Source organism: Mizuhopecten yessoensis, unplaced genomic scaffold (genome assembly GCF_002113885.1).
Source record: "Mizuhopecten yessoensis strain PY_sf001 unplaced genomic scaffold, ASM211388v2 scaffold11177, whole genome shotgun sequence".
Classification (NCBI taxonomy): Eukaryota; Metazoa; Mollusca; class Bivalvia; order Pectinida; family Pectinidae; genus Mizuhopecten; species Mizuhopecten yessoensis.
Window position 1 is genome coordinate 183326 of NW_018408918.1, and position 12649 is coordinate 195974.

At 37.5% G+C, this 12649-nt stretch overlaps 1 protein-coding gene across 1 annotated transcript in view; it reads left to right on the plus strand.

The window, feature by feature from the left end:
- LOC110440280 (leucine-rich repeat-containing G-protein coupled receptor 5-like) overlaps nt 1-12649 on the plus strand; it is an 86753-nt gene that overhangs the window by 13043 nt on the left and 61061 nt on the right. The window lies entirely within an intron of this gene.

A 12649-nucleotide genomic window follows, 5' to 3' on the forward strand; every position in this document is an offset into this window, starting at 1 on the left:
TATGACAATGTTCACCACATCTGGCTCACGTATTCTGTTGTCACTGTGTCCGTCAATATGACAATGCTCACCACATCAGGCTCACGTCTTCTGTTGTCACTGTGCCCGTCAATATGACAATGCTCACCACATCTGGCTCACGTCTTCTGTTGTCACGGTGCCCGTTAAGATGACAGTGTTCACCACATCTGGTGCATGTCTGCTGTTGTCATGCAACTCACATATGGTTCACGTCCTCTGTTGTTATTGTGCCCGTCAACCTGACAATGCAACCCTCATATGTTGTCACCTCCGACTTTTGTTTTGAGAACGCAATACCAAACTAAATTCATGCATTTCTAATCGACAAGCAGGAATTAGATGTGTTAGCGGACAAGAGCGTTGTTGGCAGGTACATTTAACAGTATTAAAGTTGAACATTACCTATCGATCCGTTCAACAAAGTGCGTATTTATTGACTTGATTTGTCTGTGCCATTTGCTGATGTCATCATGCTTATCTACAGGGAGAACACTGATGCCGACAGAATGAATACGGGAGGTAGCGTAAGTCTCGCGGGATTAATAAAACTCGCACAACGTCGACTAATAGTTGTTGAAGCATATCACCTGTTGTATTTAATGTGTCTATCATATCGATTATCACCCCTTATGACAAATAGAGCATTACTTTTACTGTGTATAAACCTTTTTTCGTGCGTAAGTGTTTGGTTAATTTTTCTATTGTTTCATTTAGCTCTCCATTTTTCCTGTCACACCATTAGAAAGTAAGCCTACGGTCACACTTCGCACTTAATTACATACTAAAGACACTTTCAGACGTGCCTTGCAATCGCAAAATAAAGCTGCTTTCAGATTCAACATACATTCCCCAATACCCCAAGAGCCCTGGCAAACCATAACAAACAACCTTAGTGAGCGGAATTTAAACCTACAGGCAGACTGGACACGCCATTACCAACTAAAGATTGTTTAAGAATTTCCGAGCGAACAAAAACTAAACACAATTTTAGACTTGCCTCGCTTTCATAAACTTGCGTACTTTCAGAGTAGCCACCCGACTTGCCACCCAACTACAAACCAAATGTACTTTCAGACAAGCCACGCCATCACAAACTAAAACTACTTTCAAACGTGTCACAACACCAAAACTTAAAGCTAGATTCAGTCATGCCATGGCATCACAAACTCCAACTACTGCCAGAGTGCCCACACTTTCAGACCAAGGAACTATAAGTTACGGACACTACCAATGATATATGGAAAACATTCTTATACGCACTTATAAAACGTCAATATTTGTTTATATATCTATGCACTAGTAATACACATAATGCTTTATCTGTAGCAATTATATGTACGCATACTAGTTACAAATGTTAAACTATTCAATTTGGTAGTTGCAATTTATGATCAAAGGATTAATTTGATTTATCTTTGGCTTGAGGGAATGAGAACTAACGTTGAGTCTGAGGGATGATATTTTTAAATGCGAACCTGAAGCTGGCCACAACACGTATATGGATATTGTGTTAGTACATGTTTTGACTACTGAGGAAACACAATTTAATTACCATTCATTTAATCATTGCGTTTGGCATACAATTTGATAGGAATAGAACTAATAGAATCATTTCCCATTTTGGAGGTGGGGAAAAAAAACACCCATTCTACCCAGGAGATCCGATTATTTAATTGTAGACGAAGGCTCTAACGCGATAGTTAGACATATACGAATTCTACAACGAGAGTTGAATGTTCTTTCTCATCCCAAAGTGGCTTAGGATTTGTTTCCCAATCCAAAACAGGATTTTTTTCGACGTATAGGAGTACTTCCTAAGGTTAACGTTCAATTTGAATGTAATCGTGAAGCGGATTGACTGGGTCTATCGCCGAAGACCAGGTAGCTCAAGTCTCGAGTTCAGAGAGTCCCAGGTTCGAATCCCGGACTGGCCGTGTATTTCGCTTTCCACTCCTGTTACAATGGTGCCTGTGACCAACCCTTGTTTCAAGACACTGGGTGAATCTTGGCAACCTTGGTTGTAAATAGCATTGTCTTCGGGGCGGAAGGGAAGGGAAGAATATAGCGGAACTGGACTGTGTCGATTGCCAGCGACCATATGGTAGCTCAGTAGGTACATGTATAGCGTCCGTCTAGAGTTCGGAGAGCCCCGGGTTCGAATCCCGGTCAGACGGTGCTTTTCTCTTACCTCTCCTATTGCAATTGTAAAATAGTGACGTCATTTGACTGGTTGAATGTGCAGTTGCTAGCGCGTGTTTATTTTCCACATTCCTGGATTATCATCGAAAACACAAATGGGTTAACGGTAGACATATATGTGGAAGATGTTAATACATTATTTCCATCGATCACACATTCAACATTTGTCTCCCGTGTTATCAATCAAAAGGTATGACACCTAGCACGCACGGAACCGGAAGTAGCTTATTTCATTTTTAGTACACATTCTTTTGATTCATTTCTTCCTTCCCGAATGTTATTTCTTGCACGATTGATTTTATTCTCATGTTTGAAAATATGTCAAAGTGTGATTTATTTGAGAATTTCATTTTGTTGTGTATGGACATATAACCGAAGTGTTCGCGTCAGGCAATATTTAACGCCAGCGCTTCAGTTCATAAAGTGACAAAGTTTTCAAATGTGTACGAGAGTGGGCCATGATTGTCTGGCAAATAAATTCGACCCTTGTGGGGGTTCTTTTAAGATTGCCTCTCCTTCGTCAAAAAGAATCTTTGACACACCTTGTAAGTAGGGATACATGTCAATATAAAAGAATAAAGAAGTGCGGAAATTGGTAATGTTATCCTAAGGATTGGAAGTCCAATGGGATGACAGTATTTTTCTCGAAATTCTAATTATTTATGGATGAAACAACTTTATCATCAACTGAATATGAAATCAAAAAAGTAATTAGACAAAGTCGCATCTCCTTTCCTTGACTGTTAACCAGTTGTATCAGTTCACAAGCGTCCACAACCCACAATACTGTCGGTCAATTCATGTGCTGTTTCTGACCTCAATATTTCAGACATTTCGTAACAAGATTTATTATATTTCAGCAACATTGATATATTAAAATCGACATTTTTTTCTCTTAACTTTTCCAATACATCATTATCTCATCTCAACGTTTATGTTGAAATTTATTTTTGGGTTTGACAAAAAATGTTTTAACCATGTCGTTAAAAAGGTGTAATGTTGAATGTTTGATAGGCAGACAAATTGCCTTCCTATTACGGTAGATCACTCACCAGATCTACACTGGGGAGTTTTATCTTTATGACTCATAACAAAACACAGAGACATTTTTATTTTTTATTTTGATCGTTCTTCCTTGTCTAGACTTTGATTAATCCTGCTTCAAGAACAACGAAACTAGACGCTCAGTTCCAGGAAGCTCACGGGCTTTTTGTAAAAACGGAAAAAATCAGAATAAAATAATTGATTTGGTGAACTATCATATTATAAAGCAAGGTTGGCTGATGCTTGCCAAGAACGTTATACACTGTACGGCTTCGGCCTATTTCATATTCAGTATATTAATTAATCTTTTCTGGAAAATATGTCAAATCGCCATTAGTGTTGTTAATATTTAAACAATCAACTTCAATTAGCGTTGCCAGACCCCACCCCGCATTTAATTATTTTTTCACAAAGTTAACATTTTGTCGTGAGGCCAATTTACATGTGTTTTTGACTTCAGGGTAAATAATTGGATACTAATTATGACTTGTGTTTAGTGCTGCTCTTGATGACCGTCTTTTCCCCGTGGGACTATATACTCATACTGCCCTTTTGTGAGGGAGACTCAAAGATTTATTAACCCGCACGCTCACGAGAAACACGTTTTGAATTATCGAGGGTGGTCTCCCTGACACATTGGATTTAGATGTCTTTTTATTCCACATGTGACTGCTTGGTTGTTTTAGTATCTTAATATAACACAAAAACATCTGATATCGACATTAACAATTCAGCTCCAATATATTCAAAATCAAGATTGTTATGGTGATGGTTGACAGTTATGGTAACAATACAGTTGTCAGAAAATGTAGAATGTCCATCACGCTGGCGTGTTTCATTTGGCGCCATACTGAGTTGCAAACTGGTTTTCAGCTCCTCCAAGATATTATTCAGCTACAGATCAAGCAAACTATGTTAATTAACAGCGGACTAATCAAAAGAAATTCTGGGAAAACCAACATCAATATCTGTCAAATTGCTAGGAAAATTGGTTGCTGGCTGGAGTTTTAAGTTGTGGTATACCTTTATTTTATCTGGGTACAAAGTGCTTGCTTATTGTGTCTGATGTTTCCCGGTTTTTTTCATATCGTTAGTATTAGGGGAATAAGACTTAAGGGCTTGCTTTATTGTTTGTTTGTTTGTTTGTTGGGGGGGGGGGGGGGGGGGGTTACGTCCTAGCAACGTCTAAAGCATATGATGAACATAGGGAGAAACCGCCGATTAAAAAATGTTGGGTGGTGATGAAAATATGTTTATGCACATATCAAGGAGGCACGGTAGTTAGGCGATACGACGCCGGGCTCGAGACCGAAGGGTTGTGGGTTCGAGTCACGTCATGGCGCTGTATTGTATCTTTGAAAAAGACACTTTACTCAGGTTGTTCCAGTCTATTCAGCTGTAAATGAGTAAGTGGTTGGAAAGTGCTAGAACTGTTGAATGCTAGCTGCGAGCATCGAAATGGCAGCACCGTCTGTATGCTGAGAAAGATTATTTGTAAACAGACCTTGACGTCTACTGTATTTAAATATTATAATGATATTTTGTGATATCAAGCGTTCTACATTTTAAATTGCGCAATTGTTTGAGACTTCCGTTAGACCTGTGTTTTTCATTCGTTATAAACTAAAACCATATTTGATTCAGATTTTTTTTATTGTTTTGAATATTCAAATAACACACTGACATGAAATGAGACTATTTTTTTTCTATTTTGGCATGTTTCCTTAGGAACAATTTTCGATCTTTCCGTAGATGAATAGAGATTTCACCTAACGGTTCGAGCGTTATTCCTCCCCAGACAAAACTATGAGACAAAAAGTTTCCTTGGAAGTGGGCCCTCAAAGAATTAAAGTCGTTTACTATAGCCCTGATCGTTCCTCCACTGCGGACGGCTATATATGACTACTGACGCTTTTCCCGGCGGACCGCTCTACCCATCTTGTGACGTCAACACGTTTGCAAAGGTGGCGCCAGTTTCGATATTGTAATGTTGCCGTCTGCCAATTGTGACTGGATGTGATCATTTCTGAGTAGCGACACGGTTCATTAAGCCAGCAATCATCTTTTTGTTAAGATTATTTAACTAAGGTGTTTTAAGGTGCACCGCCGGTTCTGTTTCGACAGAAGTTTAGTCAAATTTGGATTTCCACCTTTTTAACCCCCTAGCATCATCAATCAGTCGTAAAAGGACGAAACAACTGTGTATGGTGCTGTGTAGGTAGTTTTTAGCATATTGTATCTAATACTAAATGTTATAGGGCTACCACGTGTATTGATCTACATATAAAACAAATATAATGTACATAAAATTAGATCAATATCCAGCCAAAGTTAATCGACTTATGAGACACTAAAAAGGCAGCGAATATACATTAAAAACAGTTGTCAATTTTAAAAAGCTCAATATTTGTCAGATTACTTTAGCTTATTATACCTTATAACCACACATTCCTGTCAAAGCTAGTTTGACTTATGATACTTGAAAAGGCAATATTATATAAACCTTGGAATAAGTTTCACCAGATATTTGTCAACTTATTATATCATATAGTTATAAGTTATTTCAATATACATTGTTGTCAAAGTAAATTATGACTTATGAGACTCCAAAAATGCAATAAGATACAAAATAACAAGTGTCATCGCATTTTGAGAGAACAATACTTATAACAACTAACCATAAGTTATTCTAGCACATTGATGTCCAAGTTAATTTAGACTTCTGCAACTCCAAACGACAATAATTTATCTTAAAATAATATAAATATCACCAAATTTAAAAAGACCAATATTTTTGTCAACTTACTATATAGCTTATCATAAGATATTAGAACACTGTTACACATTGGTGTCAAAGTAAAAGATATTATATCTGTTACATATTGGTGTCAAAGTAAATTTGACTTTAGAGACTCCAAAAAGGCAATAGTATACATTAAATATATAAGAGCCACCACATTTAAAGAAGCCAATTATATAGATATAAATATTTGTTAGCTAATTATAAGGTATTTCATTACCTATTCCTGTACTACCAACTTTAGCGATAAAACCACTTTGGTACTTTATCGGATGATATATCATTATGTACTGGTAAAATGTCACATATATTATGCTCATTACTTAGATTACTGCATGTATAGTTTTCTACGCTTAAACGCGTTAAAAATAAATTGACCTTTATTTGGCTGAAGTACACCATTTTTCATTATGTTAAGGAACGGTGTGTCACTGTCCTGCATTAAGAACCCCTCTGTAACAGCACAGGCTTGATTTCGCAAATTATATCTTAAATCACTGTACAGTTTGCACTCAATTAAGAAATGATTTTCGTCTTCGACTTTCCTCATGTCACAATGGGTACACAGTCTATCATAAAGTTGAATGGGCGGCCTGGCATATCTTCCAGTCTCCACTGCTAGCGGAAGACATACGGCGCGAAACTGGGCTAGGTATCGCCTGTTGGTTCGTGGAATGTCCGATTTCACATAGTTCTCTGTGCCTATATCATTTTTGTATTGCCTATATGTTCCGAGTTTATTTCCGTTCACGTTATTATTGTCGTTCCATAGAACTCTTTGCCGCTCTGCACTATCTGCAGCGCGTAATTTATTCACAAGATTTCTTATGACATATTGTGTAGAAAAGTTCACATTATTCACTAGATTGTCCGTATCTATATTTTTCATAAATTTGTTAACCGCGAAATACCATCCATTCCGATATCTGGATGACAATCTCGTGATTCTACTAATTAGTCGACTGTTCTCCATTCTTTTGATTTTACACATCAGCCTTAAGCATGTTATCTTTTGTTTTGTATAGCATAACCATCCCATGTCTCCGCGGGTAGCTGTGTTAGATGCATATTTTCCAACAGCTAAAAAGTATCTGCAAGCTTTGTTCTGTACCATATGTATTACTGCATGTTCCGTGGTACCCCAAATGGCACTTCCATGCATCGGAACCGGTTCCACTACCGTGTTATATAGTTTGGTGAATACATCAAATGACATTCCTCTCAGAGATATATGTTTTCCAATGAGTGCACCTAGTGCTCTACTTGCCGATTTTGCGAGCTCTTTCACAGCTTTTTTCATATACAGGTGCTCATCCATCCATATCCCCAGATACCTATAGGAGTCCACTATTTCCATGTGAAACACAGCGTTAGTACGCGGTATTGATGGATTTCGGAAATGAACTATCTTTGATTTGGCTGGGTTTACGTATAGTTTCCATTCGTTGCAACACTGAGTAACAATGTCGAGTAAACGTTGAAGTTTGGCTTCGTCCGGCGCGATTACACATATATCATCTGCGTAGAGGAGTATACTAAGCATGACGTCATCCACTGGGATTCCACATCCTGCAACATTGATTTGTTTCAGCTAGATCATTGATATACACAGAAAATAAACTGGGCGAGATACGACAGCCCTGTTTCACGGCCGACTCCACATCCAACCATGGGGTATGGTCGTTATATACTCTAACTGTACTTTTTAAGTTAGTATATAATGACTGAATCGCCGATAGAAACTTTCCATGTACTCCGGCACGACGTAGTTTATACCATAGAAGGTTACGTTCCACTGAGTCAAACGCTTTGCGCATGTCGATAAAGCATACATATGTGGGCTGTTTGGATATAGGGAGCGAATATGGCCCTCGCAGCTTCTACCTTTTCTGAATCCATTTTGTTCGTCGCATAAGACCTCACTCTGTTCCATCCAGGTGCTCAATCTGGCATTTAAAACATAACAATAAATCTTACACGGTACTGAAATCAGAGTAATTCCGCGATAAATTAACGGATTTCTCCTGTCGTCAGATCCAGGTTTAAATATTGGATTAATAATTCCCTTGTTCCATTCTGACGGTACTTTACCAAGCTCAAAACATCCCTGACAAATAGTATAGAGTAATCCTATTGCTGTATCATTTTTGAATACTTCCGCTGGTAGTTCATCAAATCCTGCGGCCTTGTTTAACTTTGCAGCCTCCACCGCTTTAAATATGTCCTCCCTCGTGATGGGTTCACTGTGTTTGTTGTGTCCCCCAATGTGTCAGTAACGTTTCTATACAGATTTCTAAACTCCTTTCTCCAAGTTTCCAGTACCTCCGTTTTATCAGTGTGAACCTGACCATTAACATCCACTACCGCGCACGGGAAATGTTGTTTACGTTTGTTTACTGTGATGATTGTGTCCACAATTCTACTCTGGTAATTCTTCTTCTTCTTTATAAAAGTGGTGACTATACGATTGAAATAATGACATGTCTATTATGTCTACATAAACACCTTCTCGTATATACACGACATATTCACCTTTTGTCTTAGATGACATACTCTTCAGTAGACCTAACGACTTTAGTTGAACTTTATGTATTTCACAACAATTGCGAAACAAGTTATTTCAACTTTTGTTAATCAACCGGAGTACCCGGAGAAAACTCACGTGATCGGGCAGGATACCCCAAACTGTTTCACGTCCGATCCGGGAATCGAACCCCCGGCTTTGAACGCTTTTGGATCAGCGTCATTTCGAAGCTTCTCTTCCTGCCTCGAATAGCATGGGACAACCGCTAGAAGCAAACATTTTGATGACGATAAGTTGTTTCAGGAATCTTGTTTGAACCCTTCAATATCGGAAATATGAGGGAATTTCTGTATTCAGGTCAATAATAAGTAAAACATTTAGAGTGTAAATATAAGGATTGAACGGCATTTCTTTCAATGTTCAGTTCATACCAACATAAAATTTAAAAAGATGCCATTCAATCCTTATGTTTCGGATCACATTATAACCTCGTTATTTTGACCTTATTACGAAAGTAAACCTCCTCTATTTTGCCTGAACTTGATCATATGGTTCGTCTTCATAGAAAACTTAGGTTATGACAAAATGATTAGAATATTGTTTTTGCATACTTGCACAGTTGCTTTAACATTAAAATAAATAATAAAATCTCAACCTCCAAAGTTTACCAGCAGTGCGGATTTAAGCTGAACTAATTCCAAAATAATGACATACACATTTATGTTATTCACATGTTAAAAAAAGCACAAGCAAGGCTTAAATCCTAGTATGTTCCTTTTAGTTTAATATACTGAAATATTTCAGCAGGGAAGCAAATCCGATTTACAGGAAACATGGGCTTATTCAACAGTTACGGATTTCTTAACCTAGCCAGCCTTTATTTCACGTTAGATAAATGGAATATAAAATCAATTTGTATAAAACAAATATCAGCGATTTTCATAAATACCTTTTGAAAAATTTGATTTGACAATTTGTGTCACAAAATCTCAACAGACATACTTTGTCATCAATTTAACTAGAAAAAGTAAAAGTAAGCACTTCCAGTTTTCCTTCGTAGCAAATTCCTGACTGTCATTTTGTATTGTCCCTTGTGACGTCCTAATGGCTGATGTGACGTACTACACAGAAAACGTATGTGATAGTGTTAGTACAGTGCGTAATATGATGAAATGGGTACACGATGTGCGCTGTCAAGGTTTTCATAGGTATTCCGGAACTTCTGACAGTTATTCTGAGAAGTTATCACAAAACCTATCACTCTGGGAACAGAAAGTATAGTAAAACCTCGATATAATGCCCCTCGTTTCATTTACCCCCTAACAGATATTGCTGTCATATTTTCTGTCCTTGTTATATCTGCATCAATGTATTTCAATGTTATGCAACACCGCTTTGTAATGCCACAAGGTCATAGTTCAAATGGTGGCAGTATAACGAGGTTTTTGTTGTAGCAGGAAATAAAGTATACAATGGCGGCAGTGTATTACGATGGTGAAATTACTCCTCACGTTCATGGTAGTCCTTGGGGACAATCCTGTTACGAATATAATTCAATCCTAGCCTGTTAAAATCGATATACTGGCATGATGGTGGTGACACGAGAGATACCATAATGACGAGATGATTCTATAAACGACAGACCATGCCGTAACTAATACAGACAGAACAATACGTGATAGCGCTGAACGCGCCATGTTTACATAGGTTTCGATGTTCATTAGCACTGCAAACGGTCCATTAATACAACCATTTCACTGATACTACTCTTTGAGTTCCCTAGACTATCCCTTTCATAGAATTATATGTGTACATAACATTTTTATGTCGTTAACACTCTATAAGTCCTTCTCCGCTGCTGAGTCGAGCAAGATGGCCAATTCATTGCATTTTCGTCTTTTCGCTCTGTCTCCCGCGAAAATACGCTAAGGGGAAAAAAAAGGGAAAAAAAAGAAACAAGAAAAAGCACGAAAGCTTGATATCGAAATAGAGCCAAAAAATTGTCGAAAAGACGCCAGTAGATGTCTACCTTTTGGTGTCATCTTACACTATGGTTCGTCTTTTCGTAGTTGCCCAAATAATAAAAAAAAAAATAAAAAAAAATAGATAAATAAATAAAACAAAAAAGAGTTTTTAAAGTCACCATAACACACACAAAAATTGTGTTATAAAATGAGAAAACAGAATTTCACCGCTGTTATCTTTTCACATTCATAAAGACACCTCGTTCGGACTTGAATTATCAGTCGGCATTTATCACACGCCGATCGTATAGATATCATATCTTTCTGAACAACAGCAGCATAAATTGGTTTTGGTTGGAAATTGCGATGTAGGCGTACTACATAATGAATGTTATGCCAATAAATGTCCTTTTCTACACGGTGAGAGCAGGCCGACGCCCCGTGAAGCTCCTTAGATACCCTTATTTTAAAACGCCCTGAATGCTCTCAGTTTGGTGATGCTTCATTGTGGAAGTGCTGACATAATAATTATCCAACACGTATTTGTAGCATCGCGCTGTAGTCCCAAAGCGATGATGTTAAATGCTGCGTTAAAGCATAACCCCCACCGATCCTGATGGTTCCATTAAGACGGATAAGAGTTAATGTGGCATGGTTAGCAACCTATCATTCACCAAAAGTACGTCATTTGACATGCAGCTCAAACCTATACTGAATAACCATCAATGAAATTTAGAAGAAATTAATACGCCGCGCCATCGCAATTACGTCCCGGCATCAGTGTTAACGATTACTATAAAACAATGTTGTCTTTCAACATTATTACTGTTCCATTCCAATGTCATTTATCACAATTTGATATATTCCCTGAACACAAGAACTCTTTCGTGTTTTGTATTCTCATTGGAAATAATCAATTTGTATAAGACATTTGCAGCAGTCTAAACCACATGGGTGACACTATCGTGTTTCCAATTAGTTGATGACCCGGAGCTACAAGTATATATCATTGTAATATCACCCCTCCAGGGTCTAATACGTCAGGTTGCTAAATTTATAGATGTAAGGAGTGATTAAGCTGGTTCTTTGGATGAAGTGACAATATAACCTTGTTAGTGAATGCAAATAGTCCTTCGTTGGGTTTTTTCAATAGACAAAGACGTTGAAGGAGCTTATTTTTCACATTGGAGTGATTTAACGTGTCGAAGAAGCCGTCATTCTATCGATATTTTGCGGAGTTTAAAAAGTGTTAGCAGGTATTGATTGTTACGTCATTTTTTGTGAGAGTGACGTCATCATTTTTTGAGAAAACGACGTTATTTTCTCACACAAACTAATGACGTAACAATCAATACCTGCTCATAAGAGCAGATAACTCTGCAAACAGAAAGACGGAATAGCTATTTAGAAGCAAGTTCCTTTTAATTACTTAAAGTCTCTTGTAATTTTTTTAGAGTCGCTTTCGTCGTATGTTTTACGTATGTTTTAGTGTGCCATTGTATATGTATGAGAAGGTGAGACTTTAATAAACTATTTATATCTGTGTCTGAATGTCTGTGATTTGGGAAAAGAAAAAAAATGTTTCTTTGACCATCGGGAAGTCTTCAACGTCGTCATTTTGACTTTATATTTGTCACATGTATCGTTTTCAGTATGACGTCACAGTGAGTGGTATCTAAGAATAGTTTTCTATTTTGGTCAGGTTATGAGGCGATAACTCCAGCTGAGCACGAGTAAATTGAATAGTTGACGAAACAAGCAATCCCTGATAAATGTATTCGCTTTCAACTGGATCTATCACCTAGCTACCGCATAAAAATAGAAAAAGTATTCCTTATTAAAAAAATATTCTGTGAATGTCTCACAACTATTATATTCATTAGTCAGATCAGGGGACATACATTTCATTTTCAAAACTGATTAATGTGCGATCTATGCAAAAGTCTCACATTTACTGTTCATGACGTCACTTTTTTTAAAAGTGTCTCTCAGTTCACAGAAAATTTGCATAGCTCCACCCACTTACATTGTTGTTAACGTCATGAAAACTTGTCACGTGTCATGCATGGTCAGGCTATGAGGTGATAACTCTAGTTT